General features: G+C 42.4%; 1 protein-coding gene across 4 annotated transcripts in view; it reads left to right on the top strand.

Annotated features, from left to right (window-relative positions):
- sema3c (sema domain, immunoglobulin domain (Ig), short basic domain, secreted, (semaphorin) 3C) overlaps positions 1-16940 on the top strand; it is a 296068-nt gene that overhangs the window by 100303 nt on the left and 178825 nt on the right. For 3 of the 4 annotated variants that reach the window (XM_068059199.1, XM_068059194.1, XM_068059197.1), the window contains exon 2: positions 7970-8084. The exons of the other annotated variant lie outside the window; for it this stretch is intronic. The gene's annotated coding sequence lies outside the window, so the exon portion shown is untranslated. The remainder of the gene's footprint in view (positions 1-7969; positions 8085-16940) is intronic. 4 annotated transcript variants of the gene reach the window in all.

Raw genomic sequence — 16940 nt, forward strand, 5'->3', positions numbered from 1 at the left:
CCTGTTTCACGCTGCTCAGGATAGGAAAGGGGTCTGATGAGGCGCTGCTATGCTGAATTGTGCCTTTCATATTGTCATGGAATGAGGTGATGATACTTAGTAGCTTTGGTGGACATCCGTACTTTTCTAGTAGTCTGAAGAGAGCACGCCTGCTGGCGATGTCAAAGGCTTAGGTGAGATCAATGAAAGCAACGTAGAGGGGCATCTGTTGTTCGCGGCATTTCTGCTGTAGCTGACGAAGGGATAACAGCAAGTCAATGGTCGATCTCTCTGCTTGAAAGCCACACTGTGCCTCAGGGTCGACACGCTCGGCCAGCTTCTGGAGCCTGTTTAAAGCGACTCGAGCGAAGACTTTCCCCACTATGCTGAGCAAGGAGATTCCACGGTAGTTGTTGCAGTCACCGCTGTCACCTTTGTTTTTATAGAGGGTGATGATATTGGCATCGCGCAGGTCCTGTGGTACTGCTCCCTCGTCCCAGCACAGGCAAAGCAGTTCGTAGAGTGCTGAGAGTATGGCAGGCTTAGCACTCTTGATTATTTGAGGGGTAATGCCGTCCTTTCCAGGGGCTTTTCCGCTGGCTAGAGAATCAATGGCATCACTGAGTTCCGATTTTGTTGGCTGTACGTCCAGCTCATCCATGACTGGCAGAGACAGGGCTGCATTGAGGGCAGTCTCAGTGACAGCATTCTCCCTGGAGTACAGTTCTAGGTAGTGCTCAACCCAGCGGTCCATTTGCTTGCGTTGGTCAGTGATTGTGTCCCCTGATTTAGATTTGAGGGGGGCGATCTTCTTGATGGTTAGCCCAAAAGCTCTCTTAATGCCGTCATACATTTCTCTGTTTCCGGTGTCTGAGGCCAGCTGAATATGACTGCATAGGTGTTGCCAGTAGTCATTTGCGCAGCGCCTGGCTGTTCTTTGTGCAGCGCTTTCAGTGCTACGGATGTTAACTCGCTGGGGGCTTTTTTGTAGTTCAGCAGTGCAATGCGCTTAGCGGCTATGACAGGTTCCAGCTCTTCAAAATGAGATTGAAACCAGTCTGCATTCTGCGTCACACGTTTGCCATAGGTGGTCATGGCTGACTCATAGATGGCGTTTCATGGTTTGGGCCCACTTGGTCTCAGCATCCCCTGTGGGAGTGTTTTGAAGGGCTTTTTCAAGTGAATTTAGATATTTTTGTAACAGCTGTAGATGAGAAATTCTGCTCGTGTTGCTGCGCGGGTGGCCCTTCTGCTTGGAGTGATGCAGCTTCTTTGGTTTGGGTCTAACCTTGCTGCACACCAGGGAGTGGTTGGTGTCGCAGTCCGCACTGTGGAAGCTGCGTGTGATTTGAACACAGTTTAAGGAGGCTCGCCTTATGACGATGAGGTCCAGCTGGTGCCAACGACGTGATCTTGGGTGCCTCCAAGATACCTGGTGACAGGGTTTAGTATGAAAGAACGAGTTGGTGATGCAGAGGTTATGATAGGTACACAACTCAAGCAGTCTCTGTCCATTCACATTCATCCTTCCAATGCTATAGCGCCCAAGGCAGGAGGGCCATGAGTCATGGTCGGCCCCAACCCTGGCATTAAAGTCCCTCAGCAGGAACAGATGTTCGGTGCTGGGGATGCTACTAATGATATTATGAAGTTTCTCGTAGAACTGGTCTTTAGCTTCAGATGGGGAGCAGAGTGTTGGAGCATAGACGCTGAGTAGGTGTACTGGACCAGAGGCAGTGAGCAGTCGGATGGACAGTATGCATTCTGAGCCATTTGAAGGTGGCTCTATCATGCTGAGCAAAGAGTTTCTGATGGCGAAGCCCACTCCATGCTGTCTTGGTTCTTCAGGATCCCTACCAATATACATATCCAATTAACAGGCTGTACTTTCAACTCCTTCCTCGTTCTGATATTCACCAGTGGGGCCATCAACCAAACCAATGATTCCATCTCCTTAGACTATAGTCTCACCTTATATTGCACGCACATTAATAGAATTTCTTTTGGGCCTCCTTATCTCGAGAGACAATGGATACGCGCCATACGCGCCTGGAGGTGGTCATAGAATTAGTCCCACCATAATAGGTATGGTTCTTTTGTTAGGTCTTCTAAGATGTGGTAACGAATTGTTTACACCCCTGGTCATTGAAAATGGAATTAAGGACAATTGGCTCATCACTACATCAAGCTTCCTTCAGTGTCAGTGACTGCATCCTGTGGATTTTCAAATCTGTCCAAATCCAGTTTGTTTTTAAAACACAGTACCAAAACATAACTCATTCCCAAATCTGCTCCTTGTAGATAAGACATGATTTAAAACCGTGAAACATGACGTCTGCTTTCAAAGAAAGATTGCAAAATGTGATTGAAGTAGTTGACAAATGAGGTGTGGGTGCAGATCTGAACACTGGATTTGGATTCCTCTGACAGTGCTTAAATATTATTTTTCAGGCTTAACTCCTGTATTAAGTGCCTTGCAAAGCATTTAAATAAATTACAATGGTCCTTTAGAGCTGTGCTGCAGGATTTGAGCACATAATCTAGATTGACACTTCAGTGCAGTATTGGGTAGGTGCTGTCATTCACCAAAGATGTTAAATTGAGGGCCTGTCTGCCTGTTCAGGTGAGTGCAAGAGAAATCAAGGTGTTCTTTTGTATCCAGGCCAAAATCCCTCTCTCAACCATTGCCTCCAGAAACAGATTAACTAGTCAGTTATCTCACTTGCTGTGTGTGGACTCTTGCTGCCACTTTTGCCTACAGAAGAATAATGACTACACTTCAAAAGTAATTTATTAGATGTAAAGCTTTGGGCATAATCGGTCACTGTATAAATCCAGTACCATTCAAAATGTGTATTCTCCTATTGCTATGGGCAATAGCACCGAATGTGAACCATAATTAAAGCAGTTTGATCATGTAGGATTTATATATTTACTGCACTTTGTTACTCGGCCCTCTTAGAAAATGTCATGATTTATTTTGAAGTGAATAGTGCATATTTACAAACAGATTTCAAATTGTGAGCTGCATCGACTAAAGTACAGAAGATTCGCACAAAATTCTGACATATTGTGAACACAAAAAAGGCAGGGCCACTTTGTGTATGCTCTTTTTTTAGTGTATGTAATGTAAAATATAACAAACTGAAAGGTGTGTCAAAGTATTATATACACTCCAGCTACTGTCAGATTCTCAGCAGCAGTCAAATTTAAGCCACAATAAGACTTTTAACATGAAATGTCAGCAACAGGATGATCAAAGCGTTGATTAGATTCTATTTTTAATGGTCTGTATTGTATTTTAAACAGAATTGAATAACTAGCCTCAGCTGCTGGCGAAAGTTTACTTGTTGGCAAGGCAGTAATATGGGTAGAGTAGTGCTACCTCAAAAGCAGCACGAGTACTTGAGCCATACATATAGTACTGTATGTGAAAAGTGGTGTTGACTTTTCTGTAATGGGCCCTTTAATTTACATTAGTCACAGATAGCTGCTGTAATGAGCTCTTTATTTTCAATGAAAAGCACCCTTGATGGCAAGTTACTGAGCTACTTGGAAAGAATTGGTTCTCAGAGGAAAATTGCTGAACGGTCTCATCACAGGCGTTATGACGATGGCACAATAATACGGGGAGATGGTGTTTCTGCAGTGAATGCAATCAGTTTCAGTCTTCTCAGTGAAAATAGTCCAGGCTTGTACCATCACATCTCCACCCACCTCCCCAGCATTTAATACGATTGCAATAACACTGGAAAATGTTTTCACATGGAAATGAGTCTAACCACACTGACACAATAACATTGCACATTAACTGGAACAGAGTGGCCATATCCCTTTTCTAAATGTAGAGTCAGTTTACAGCTTGATGAAATGACTTGTTACATTTTGTCATGGTGTACTGCACCCTGACCATGTTTGGGCAGTTTGAACAGTAACCTCAACTCCATGGACTGATCCTCCCATTCACAAATTGATCCTCTGGCTCAAGCTTCTGAGGTCTAATGTTACCCGACTGAAAGTTTCAGCTTGGCAACATCTATTTAATTTGAAGGCCTTTTTATTGTCAAGGGGGACTCTCTTCATTTTTTTAAAGCTATTTCTTCCCTGTCAGCCTTAATCTACTGTTGCAAAGAGGCTAATGGCCAGTTGGCTCATAATCCACTACCAATGCTGCTCTGTGTTGGGCATTAAGAGGTGCATGAGATGTGCCATGCAGGCCCACTTGCCAAGAATGAAGCATATTCATTTTGTCATGTGAACATTGATTTTAAACTTGCTGGGAAGAAGAGAAGACCTGTTACTAGGGCTGCCAGACACTTAGCTGGAAAATATTTGTATAGTAACAGACAGTGCTGTGGAGAAAAAGGACCATTCCCTGACACATTCAACCCACAAAGGATTTTGATCACCAGACATTGAAAGTGTAAGGAAGAGCGTTCCAGACACTGCTAAGGTGATACAATCCACAAAAGCCAGGACTTTTTACAGGTTTAAACCAGCTGATCACATGACTAACTGGCTGGTCCAGGGTTTTTTGAACTAGCCACAGAGTTTTTGAACTCAAAGACTATTTGCTCCTAGACTGAGAAGACCTCTCCTGTCTGCTCCCATCTCTTTCGCACAAGCCTCTGGACCCAATGAGGTCACATGAACTTCAAGAGAGAAAAGTCTCCTACATCGAACAAGGTTTAAGAAGAATACTGGGCCCCAACGAAAAGCAAGACCTACCTACAATCAAGGACTTTACAGTGGGCTTGAAAAACAGTAACCAAAATCATCTTCAGATATGCCTCAAACTTTTCCACTTTATTTCTTCTCTTTTCTGTCTCTATCTGCATGTGTGTATCGCATATGCATGTTAGCGTGGGCACATCACGTATCCGTAGGCGTTAACCGAATTAGAGTTTAAGTTTAAGAAAGTTCAATCTTTTTTCTTTAAAGCTAAGAAAACCTGTGTGGCTAGGTTCTTTGCCTTATAACTGAAAGTTAGTGAACAAGGATTCACTAAGGGGCACCTAAAAAAAAAAATCGGTGTGTTTAAAATTAAACCCTGTTACGGTAAGACCAGGTGAGGGATGAGAGGGAACCCTAGACCCCTTTCTCACCAGGTCATAACAGATGATATTCTCTTACAGCCTGTGTCTTCTATTCTCTGCTTGCCATCTCCTCATAGATACTTAGCTGATATCAGGAATTCAGCAGAATTGGGTATTGTCAGCCTCCCGACTCCATGTCACCGTCCCTACACCATTTAACTTGTCACTCTTAAATGTGTGATACTCCTTAAGTGCCAAGTAAAACTAATATTGCCAAGAGCAAATATCACTTTTTGTTATATTCTATGTATATCATTCTGGGCGTATTGAGAAACTATATGTTCCACTCCCCAAAAGCCTGACTATGGCTGGAATTTTACACACCCCCCCTCCAAAGAGTGGGAAGGTAGCAGGGTGGGGGGATGACATAATATGGAGCGGAAGGCTCGGGGGCCTTTCCTGACCCACTCCCACCTCCGTTGCCACTTTATGCAGGGTGGCGGCAGCGGAAAATGGCCCAGCCCAGGCCAATCAAGGCCCTTAAGTGGCCATTGAATGGTGGTGGCCCTCATGATCTGGAACCCTGTGCCCGACGGAGGGCCGTCCCCGCTGTCCCAACCACCCCCAACCCCGACACGCAGCCCCCCACCCAACCCCCCCCCCCCCCCCCCCCCGTCCCTCCAGTTGACCACCCTTGCCTCGCCGGGGTCCGACCAATCACCCGGCGAGGCAACAAAAACTTACCTTGGTTCCGGGCTCCCTGACATCTTCGTCATGAAGCTGGGCTGCACTCCCCAGTAGGGGCCACTACTCCCTGTGGCGCTGCTGGGACTAAGAGCTGCCGGCCCGCTGATTGGACAGCAGTTCTATTAGGCGGGACTTCCTGCCTCAAGCGGGTGGAAGTCCCACCTCTGAACAGTTGAAGGCCGGGGACCCGCAAAATGTGGGTCGGATCCCCAGGCCAGGTGGAAGCGGGTTCGCCACCAACTTGTCAGTCGGTGGACGGCTCCCGTCCGCCAAGGGTAAAATCCCAGACTATGAGTCTCTCACTTGTCATGGGACAGTAACAAGAATGTTTGTCATGTATCTGTGATCACTTGGGTTGGTTTAGAAGTGTGTGGGAGCAACTGAGCAAAAAAAAGAGTAAATGTTCACTGAATAGACCAAAGTAAATATATTGGGGTAGAAATTGAACCTTGTTTTGCAAACACAATGGGAACCAACGTCATGTACCCAAAGTATGTCTGAAAGATATCCACCCCAATATTGCGCTGGGCCATTTATTCATTGACAGGATGCAGACATCGGTGGTCAGGCCAGCATTTATTGCCCATCCCTAAGAAAGTGGTGGTGAGCCAGCTTCTTGATTTAAACCTGAGTGGATAGCTAGGCCATTTCAAAGGGCACTTAAAAGTCAGTCACATTCCTGTGGCTCTGGAGTCAAATTTAGGCCTGACCATGTAAGTCCGGCACATTTCCTTTCCGAAAGGGCATTAGTGGAACTAGATGGGTTTTTAATGACAATCCACTACTTTCATGGTCACCATTACTGAGACTTAATTTTTTATTCCAGAATTATTTAAATTCGCCAGCTGCCGTGTTAGGATTTGAACTCATGTCTCTGGATCATTAGTCCAGGCCTTTTGGACTACTAGTCCATAACCACTGTGCTACTGAGCCCCACGTTATGTATAAATGAGGTTCCTAACACCTGTTTTAAGGCCCTACTGAAGAATTGAATAGTGCAGAGCATTGCAGGAGCAGGATCTGCTCAGAATTCTTTAGCAGCTGGTGAGTTTTTGCTTACAAAAAGCTTTAAAAATTATTCCTCTGCAGTTGGAAATACTGCAGTGACCCCTCCCCCACCCCACAAATTCATGATCAGCCTTCTCCTCTGGCTGCTACACTATCCGCCATCATCTCCACGGACTTGCATTTTGGCTGTTGCTGGAGAGAAATCGCTTTAAAATGGGTGAACTGCTTCTGGAACCGTGACAGTCACCGGCAGCATGCCAGATAATATTAATGAGGCCCCATGCTCTATCTTAAGCCTCCTGGTTGGATGCACTCTGTGCATGTTGCCTGTAACAGGCACGTAAACAAGCCTGTGGAAATTTCTACCCGATTCATATTTTTGAAAATGAAATCATTAAAGCTAATGGTCTTTTAACCATCATCAAAGTTAAAGTTTCTCGATTGAAACTAAAGTTGCCAAAGATGGAGGGTTCATATATGGTGCCTGTTTTAACACACACACTATAAACAGGTGAATTCAGTATCTGCATGTGTGCATCTCTCTCTTTCTCTTTCTCCCATCCCTTCAGTAGCTCTGCCCCCCACCCCGCCCCCCCCCACCAGCCACCCTCCACACTAGGAGGGAGATCAATTACTCACTGCCTAGCTCATATTTACTGTCACAATGGTTTATGTTAACACCAAACAGAAACACCAGTGATTTCTTTTACTTCTACAATACATATAGAAAGTGAAAGAGCAGTGCAAATGCAGATTATTCATTGGAAAGGAAAGACTAGCATGGATTGGTGTGAAGATTCACATCCTTCACCAGTTGACATTTTAACTGCTTTATATAAAAATTCAAAGGCATGTAAGTGTTTAATTAAAAATTGGCAGAGGCATTACATTTAGGATATTTTGGATTCTGTGGATTTCATGTAACCTATGCAGCTTGTTCACAGTGTACAGCCGTAAACATCTGTGACATGTACCATACCTCATGCTATGATCTGCACTTAGAACATCTGTCAGCAAAGAAAGGACCAAACATTGAATAAAGCACTCAGATCAACAATATATACTATTAAAGAGAAAATGGGCACATATTGGGATGATTAAGACATTTCATTTACAAGACCATATCTGAAACCTTGCATCAAGTTATTGCCTTCTGCTCACTGCCTTGCTACAAATTGTTTTATCGCCTTCCTTTTCAGACACAATTTTCAGGTATAAATGAGAGCACTGTGCCCACTAGGCCCAGTTGACCCAACAGTTGAGCAGCCTAGCCAAAGGTCCTTCAAGGAACGTCTGCAAATCGCTCAAGAAAAGGTACGTTTTAATTTTTTTTTTAAAGGTTTTCTGCAGAGCCTGGTAAAACATTCATCCTCCTCATAGCACAACAAATACTTTCCTGCTCGCTGCCTGTTTGATCTATACAACCCCCCCGCTTGCCTCACGTCCACTCCCCCTGCCCCCCAATCGCCTTTCGAGATCTTCCTGTCAACTCTTGCGTAGCAAAAGGCTGATTTCCGCCCTTCTAAAACTCGTGATTTGCAGGGAAGTGCCCATTTGGCACCAACAGCTCATCAGCGGAACTCAAAATGAGGCCCAAGCTGAAAATGGTTCAAATTTCCCAACCTTCGTGGCTTTGGGCAGGCACCATTAACTCCATCCTCCCTTCCTACGTCATGTCTGTTATGGTTGAAAATCTCCCACATAAGCGCCTTGAGTTGTTTTTTTTTACAGTAAAAGCACTATATGTTAAACTCCAGAAAGCTTGTTATGGAAGGATGATGCTGGAGCCTATCTTTACTCAGTTTCGCATTTATTGTGCAGGGTAAAAGGATTTCAAACATGTAGCTCCTCGCTCAAACCCTCCACCAGTCTCAGTGAGTGTCTGCTTATAAGTGTTCAACTAAGACCCCAATTAACACCCTTCACCTGCATATAATCAAACCATTGATACACAATTAACAGATGAACATTATATAAGAGCACGTTGTTAATGTTGTCTAAAACTATTGAATATCCTCATCAATGCAGTTTTCATTTTTCTTTTCAAATAATTCCCTAATCATTATCTCTGTGATGTCACTGCCAGAAGCTTGTGAAATTTGAAGTGTTGCACAAATCTGATACAGGAAGAAGATTTCCTCTCTGCTCTACATGTAGCACAATTGTAAAGCTGGTGCGATTACAGCTGATAGAAGAAATTTTCTGATCATTCAAAAGACATAGCAAAAATATCAACATGCCATACACTGTGCATAAATGACACTATTTTCTTAAAGGGACATGCTCACTGGAATTATTATAATTGGACCGAAACTGGGATCTTTCTACATTGCAGAGTTTTCAGCAGTTAATTTCAGATGGCGCATACTTCAGGCAGCATTATTTTACACAAGACACGCAACAGAAGAAAAGGAGCTGTTCTCATGATATGGTTTCTGGCACGGGGTTTGAGACTCAAATGCAAGTCATTGATTTCCAATTTCTGTCAGGAAATTGCCCATTAAGTGAAGAGTCAGTGAAGTGCATTAGACAACCGGATACTGGTTTTGCATTAATTGTGTCGAGATATGGCTGTATACATATAACCGAACAAAGGTTAGGCCTGGTGACATTAATTTGTTAAAATCTTGCATAGAGGCTGCAGAACAACATCCATTCTTTCAGCACAGTGATTGCTTGGCTCTTTCTTGGGGTTCTGATTCAATGTTACCTATGCTGCTAAATATTTATGGGGTAACTTTCAACTTAGGTGAGCTGTAAAGCTGACAGTTAGGCCTCCTGTTATACACCCTGTCCATTAAAGTCACACCAGCTGTACTATAACTTGCTAGTGATTTTCTTTCATGCTTTAGCTAACGTTTATAAAATAAAAACAGAAAATGCTGGAAATGCTCAGCAGGTCTGGCGGTGTATGTGGAGAAAGAAAGAGTTAATGTTTCAGATCTGTGTCCTTTCATCACCAGTTCTGATGAAAGGACACAGACCTGAAACGTTATCTCTGTTTCTCTCTCCACAGATGCTGCCAGACCAGCTAAGTACTTCAGCATTTTCTGTTTTGGTTTCAGATTTCAACATTTGCAGTATTTTGCTTTTGTGCTGATTATAAAAACTTCTTCAGCAACCCACAGCATCAAAATTACTAATCTCATTTAGCATTTGCTATATGATGGGCACATTTCAGTGCACGTTCCATTGGACACAGTGAGATGTCCAAGGGGATCATGAGGCATGATTAATTATTTTTGATCCTTCTACTGCGCAGCTTTAGATGAAACAATTGTGATTGATGAAATAATGGAAGAATTAGTTTAGAAAGTGAAATCTCCAGAGCAGTTTGTCTTGTAGTTATTGCAAAATGCTGACAATGCAAAGACGAATCTCTTTAAATGCCATGCAGTAAAACACCAAGCTCCTAGCAGATATAATTAGATTAATAATTCCAAATGATATCTATACATAGATAGTTATATAGGTGATAACAGCTATTTCAACAACAGCTGTTTAATCCCGCGAGGTGATGAAATATACATTCTGCTTCGACTTTTTCGGCAAGATATGATGTATTGTTAAATGATCAAACAGTTGTTGTATGACACCAGTGTTTGGACAGTGGGCCCTTGGGATCTTCTAGTCAGATACATAAGGTGTTAAAAACTGAACAGCTTTACAGCCTTGCTGATAGACTGTGATAATCAGATCTTATCTATTTACACATAATAAAGTTTCAACCTCACATCCAATTGTTTGATATTTTTCAGAAGTATGCTCGAGGTATTCACCGTAATAAACATATGGAAAATAAACAACTTAGCAAAATATACTGTTGAAAATGGTCAAACATAGAGAATGTTTCATCGTCTGTGGGTGGCCATTGTTGCTTTCGTTCTTGGACAAAATTTACTTGGGGAAGGTCACAATACTCAGGACATTTACCAAAACATTCTTTTAACTTCATTTGTGATGAGGTACTGTAATATTCATTAGCTGGTGGTCTGGGTGTTCTCAATTAAATTTTTTTCAAAAGCGACAGAGAAGCTACACAAAATAATGTTTTATTTACCTATATCTTTGTTTAAACACTAATTATTGTTTTCTTCCTGAAGGCTCAGTAATTTTAATCTGGTGATTATTTGAAGCATATTGTCATGCAAGCCCCCACCTGCCAAGAATGAGGCACATTGGTTTTGTCGTATGAACATTGATTTTTAGCTGTTGCTGGAGCGAGGAAATGACTTGTTAAACAGATCAGCCGTGGCTGGAAAAAAACATTTACATACTAACAGGCATCGAAGATGAGGAAGTGCATTCCAGGGCCTGCTAAGGAGGATCCACAAGGGCCAGGACTGGTTAGACCAGCTGGTCACATGACTAACTGGCTGTTTCAGGGTTTTCTTTTGAACTGGCCACAGAGAGTTTGAACTCAAAGACTTTTTGCTCCTGGACTGAGAAGATCTCTCCTGTCTGCTCCTATCTCTTTCTCACAAGCCTCTGAATCCACTGAAAACACATGAACCCCCAAGAGGGAAAAGTCTCCTACAGCAAACAAGGTTTAAGAAGAATACTGGGCGCCAACGAAAAGCAAGACCTACCTACAATCAAAGACTCTATAGTGAGCTTGAGGAACTGTAACAAAAACTCTTCAGATATTGCCTCAAACTTTTCCACTTTATTTTTTTTCTCTTTTCTGTCTCTATTTGCATGTGTGTATTGCGTATGCATGCTAGCATGGGCGCGCCGTGTATCCGTAGGTGTCAACCGAATTAGAGTTTAAGTTCAAGTTTAATAAATTTCAACTTTTCTTCTTTAAACCTAAGAAAACCTGTCTGTGCTGGTTTCTTTGCCTTATAAATTGAAAAGCTGTGAACAAGGATTCACCAAGGGGGAGCTAAAAACAGTGTGTTTAAAAATAAAACCCTGTTACGGTAAGACCAGGTGAAGGCTGAAAGGGACCCCGCGACACCTTTCTCACCTGGTTGTAACAGTATATAGCAGTGGGAGCTTGAGTTCAATCCTCAATCTGTGCTGAATCAGTTGATCCTAACTGGGGAATGGCAGGGAAATTCCTCAATTGGTCTCTGGAACCTTAGCATGGTGATAGAAAAGATCAGTAAGTATCTCACTCCCAATTCTATCCAGTTACCTGTATGGGAAGTGCACTTGTGAGGATGTTGAATGTGGACAGTATCAGGATTTGCAGCAAATGCCTCCACCTCATGAAGCCCACCAGCACTTACTGCCCTGTCTTTTAATAAGTGAGAAACTGGTGTGTGGGCAACTGTTACCTGAGAAGGACTCCACATTTTCAGGAGGGAAATGTGAGCAGAAGATCAAGCATTATATTGTTGAGAAGACTTTATATGGCCTCTTATATACTCACGCTGAGTTTTGAAACCTTTGCATTTTTTAGAAGAGTTTGTACACTCTGGAATTTTAGCAGAATAATTCAACCATCTGCAGTTAATTTGCATTTGAATTGCAGAACATTACAGAAAATGTGTTTCCTGTTATTTTTGCAACATATGTACTTTATCATCAAGGCAGAACAACTCCAAAGTTAAAGGACCTGTCAGGCTGCTCTGCTATGCATCAGGCTTTAATAGTAGCTTATGGAACACTATGAACCACATTGCTCAGTACATGGCAATGTCATCTGGAGGAAGTTTGTCATTATGGCTTCACGGAAATTTTACCTGTGATTGATGCCTCTCTCAGGAAATTTAAATGTTAAGAGCCCACGATAATAGAACTTGTGTTGGTACAATGGAAGGAATGGGCTTAGTGGGCCGAATTACCATTTCACATTCCACGTAATCTTGAGAGCCAGTTGTTATTCAGTGTGAAAGATGCCCCCATATTTCGAGATATTGCATGAATGATCATTGCTGGATGCATACATTGGGCAACTAGTTTGAAGCAGCCTACTCCAGGCAGCAGGCTGAAGATAGATATTATTTAAAGCTTTGAATGCAATTGTGTAGAACGGATTAAAACTTAGTAGTTGTCTCTTTTTTAAAATTCAGTCTTGGATTACAATGAACTCTAAATCAGGTTCAAAATAAGAATTGCTCCAACTATTCAGTCTTTGTAGCTACGCCTTGCATACAATATATTGAAGGTTTGAATTTTAGTCCCGATGCAGTCATTGAAGTCATAAAATAAATATTGTAGCTAGCTAGGACATTTGGGAACAGGGTGAACTTCCAACTTCAATTTAACCTGTTTCATGTTGTTCAGATTTATTAAATAATCCAAATTGGGGGAAAAAGTGATTTCAAGCATTGCCTTACTGGAGACTACAAACTTTCCCTTTCTACTGTTAGCTATTGGTTGGACCCATATGTTGTCACTACCCAGCTCCACTGACTATGAAAACTTATTCACTTCGATTCATAAGATAAACCCATAACTTTTACACAAAGCTGCTCAGTCCAGTAAAGATTGTTCATATTGATGAAAATTGCACCTGAAGATTTTCAGAACACATAGACCTACTCAAACGTGCTACTATGTTTCCTTACCAGATCTTCCAGTAAGTGCAGTAACAGGGGCACGATCAGTCATGCTGAGTCTTCAGTGTCAAGAGTGATAGAAACAAAGAATGGCTTGGCTGTTTCTAAACCAGATTAGATATAATAAGACACTTACTAGTGATTTTATCTGCCAGCTAACAAACATTGGGTACTTGCACCTTAATGACCTGTTGCCCTGTTGGATGAAAGCACCATTAAGTATAAATAACTGTGTGACTACGAAGAAGAGGAGTGGGTGGGTGATTGAGAAGTTTGCAGCTTTGTAAACCATCACTCAGCAGTTCCAAATCTTAGCATACACTTTGTTCCTTGCAGCACTGAATGACTGAGAGATTAGTCTGCAGACAAGTATAGCACAAGAGAACGGGTGCTGTGGCTCTTAGTTGGCCCTTAACTGAAATGACCTGCAGGGTCTCTTTGGCAGCAAACCAGCTTTTACAATTAGCAGGATCTGGTACAGCCTCTGACAACAGAATAGCTATAAAATCACTCATTCAAGTCACTGATTACATTAGAGTTTTCAGCTTAATTTAGAAAAGTTTTCCATATTGGAAAGGTCGTCGTTGTTTCCTGAGTGAGATTTTGCCAGCACTTGATTTTCAATTTGATGCTGTATTCCTCAGTGTCCCTTAAATTTCTGAAATACTGTAGCTGAAGAGCATGCAAGTGGGTCTGTCCATGGGATTCTTACCAGACATTAGTATAGGGGAAGGAATTCTGTGACACAGCATCAAAAAGAAAGCTTTGCATTTATATAGCGCCTTTCATGACCACCAGATATCTCAAAGTTCTTTACAGCTAATTAGGTCCCAAGACATCATTGCAGGAGTTCCTCAGGGTAGTGTCCGAGGCCCAACCATCTTCAGCTGCCTCATCAATGACCTTCCCTCCATCATAAGGCCAAAAATGGGGATGTTCGCTGATGATTGCACCATGTTTAGCACCATTCGTGAAAGCTCAGATACTGAAGCAGCCCATGTCCCGATGCAGCAAGATCTGGACAACAGTCAGGCTTGGGCTGATGAGTGCCAAGTAACGTTCACCGCCACACAAGTGCCAGGCAATGACCATCTCCAACAGGAGAGAATCTAACCATCTCCCCTCCATTCTGAGTCTGAAATTGTTCCACTTCATGCAAAATGTTAGATTATGAGAATCAAAACAAATATTTTTATTTATGAAGTGGAACAATTTCAGACTCGGACACTTTGATCCATTATACATACAAGACCTAAAGTATAGTAGGATAGTTATAAGCTCCCTTTTTTTGTTGAATTTTCTTTGCGAATAACAGTGCGCATTGACAGGACAACATCCCTGGGCTGGATTTTGCTGAAAAAAATAATGGTGTATGAATGACGCTTGTAATGAGAAGCTTTTTATGTTGTCTGATGCAACATAAATGAGATTAATGGAGTTCAGTTGTTGAAGATATCAAGCAGGTTTGTTAACAGCTAACAATTATATACAGTGCAGAGCTAACCATTTACAGGACTTGCTTCTTGGTGTTACAGTTACAGAGTGAGATTAGCATGTAGTCACCTAACTACATTCTGGCACTTAGCTCATTAACAAACTAAAATCTTAAAGGGACATCACTCTTGAAGGCAATCACACAAAATCCCCCTCCTTTTCAAAGATGAGTCTCTCATGCTAAAAGCAGAAACATATAAAATTAGATAATAAAATTATTTACACATGGATAGAGATTGTGAAATTTGCAAATTTAGAGAGTCCATATGTCGTCTCAGTGGTTTGACGACTCTTGCTCAGGGAGTTTACGTCTCATCTGTTGCTGTTCTTTATGAAGTCTCTCCCTCTCTGCATTCAATTTCTGTTGCAATGCCTTCAGCCTGCTAACGTACTCTGTTGCTTTTCTCAAAATTACCTCTTTTGAGGCCATGTCATTCTTGGAAAATTCCAGCACCTCATCTCAAAGATCCAGTAGGTAATGTTTCAACTCATTCCACTGCTGCCTCTTCAGGACATTGCATGTCCTTTGCCTTTCCTTATCCTCTGCAACTGAAGGCTTGGGGGCGCATGGTTGAGGACTTGTTGGGGGAAGAGTACTTGGCCTTATGGAGGTAACTGTCTGTTTTGGATTGTTGTGGAGCTGGCAGATCTCTAGAGAGCAGAAGAAAAGGTGTGGCATAGTTTTACTGTTGCTGGGTTTCCAGATTGCACCGTTTGATGTTGGGTCAGAGTCTGCAAGCAAGTTCTGGTCCTTGGAGATTTCTACTTGGCAATGTTCTCGTGGATAGTGTTATGACCCGGTGCGAAAGGAGTCTAGGAGTCTTTGGCTGTTTTTACCTGGTCTTATTGTAACAGGGTTTAATTGTAAACACACTGTGTTTTGAGCTCCCGCTTTGTGAATCCTTGTTTACAACTTTCCAATTATAAGACAAAGAAATCAGCACAAACAGACATTCTTTGGTTTAAAGAAGAAAGATGAAATTTATTAAACCTTAAACTTAAACTCTAATATGGTTAACGCCTAGGAATACATAATGTGCCCACGCTAGCATGCATATGCAATATAAACATGCAGATAGGGACAGAAAAGAGCAGAGGAAAAGATAAGTAGAACAGTTTGAGGCAATATCTCGTTACTGTTTTTTGAGCTCGCTGTAGTCCTTGATTGAAGATATGGTCTTGTGTTTCATTGGGACCCAGTAGTCGTCTTAAAACCTTGTTCAACTGGAAATCTTTTCTCTCTGAGTTTACGTGTCTTCAATGGTTTCAGTTCCCTGAGAGATAAGCAGGCAGGAGAGGAGATGTTCAGTCCATGAGCACATGGCGTTCTCAGTTCAAATCCTTTGTTGGAAGTTCAAATTCAAAAACTCCAGACAGCTAGTCATGTGACTAAAACTGGTTTGACCACTTCTGTATATTGGGGAAGCAACTGCTAGGTCCCCATTGTTTCAACATTGTCTGGTACTCTGGTACTTTGCAAATGTCCTTCCAGTCAGGGCTTGCAATTTTAATCTTCATGTGGAAAAATAATGTGTGCCTCAGTTTTGGCAGGTGGGGTGTTTGCCTGACAATAATTGTGATGTTGAGGTCCTTTCATGCTCGTAGTCCTGCCACTGCTGGTCCACTTGTGTCTACCCAGTAGAACGTTTGTGGTTTCCATGCTGACTTGCCATATCTGCATTGCATTGTTTATGTGCCACTGCAAGGGATGGGTGACCCAATTGTATGCAGATAACTTGGCAGTTGTAGGTTGTATCATTGATGTCCAATGACTCCAGTACATATCTTTGAGGATTCGGACTAGTAGGATATTTGCACTTGCGCCGATGCCAATCTTAACCCTGAGTGTATGCTTGCCAGCTTTCTTTGGGCACATATGTTAATAGTGGTGAAATTTTCCAATTGTTTGACTTCATGAACATGATGTGTCAGGTTCACAGTGTGAAATGCTTGCTCGTCCTCTGACTGAGACTTACTCATCTCTGAGTCTTGGCTCAAGTCTGTTTCACCATAGACTACATGCATCGGCTTGTGTTTATGCAGGTCTCTGGTGCTGTCCTTGCTGTTGTTGCAGTGTTTCTGCACCTGTCTTCTGTTGTCTGCGCCCTACTGTGACTTCGGGCTGCGTCTTTGGAGCTAGAATTCCTGCATCAGTGGGCCCAGTGTC

Source organism: Heterodontus francisci, chromosome 27 (assembly GCF_036365525.1).
Source record: "Heterodontus francisci isolate sHetFra1 chromosome 27, sHetFra1.hap1, whole genome shotgun sequence".
Taxonomy (NCBI): Eukaryota; Metazoa; Chordata; class Chondrichthyes; order Heterodontiformes; family Heterodontidae; genus Heterodontus; species Heterodontus francisci.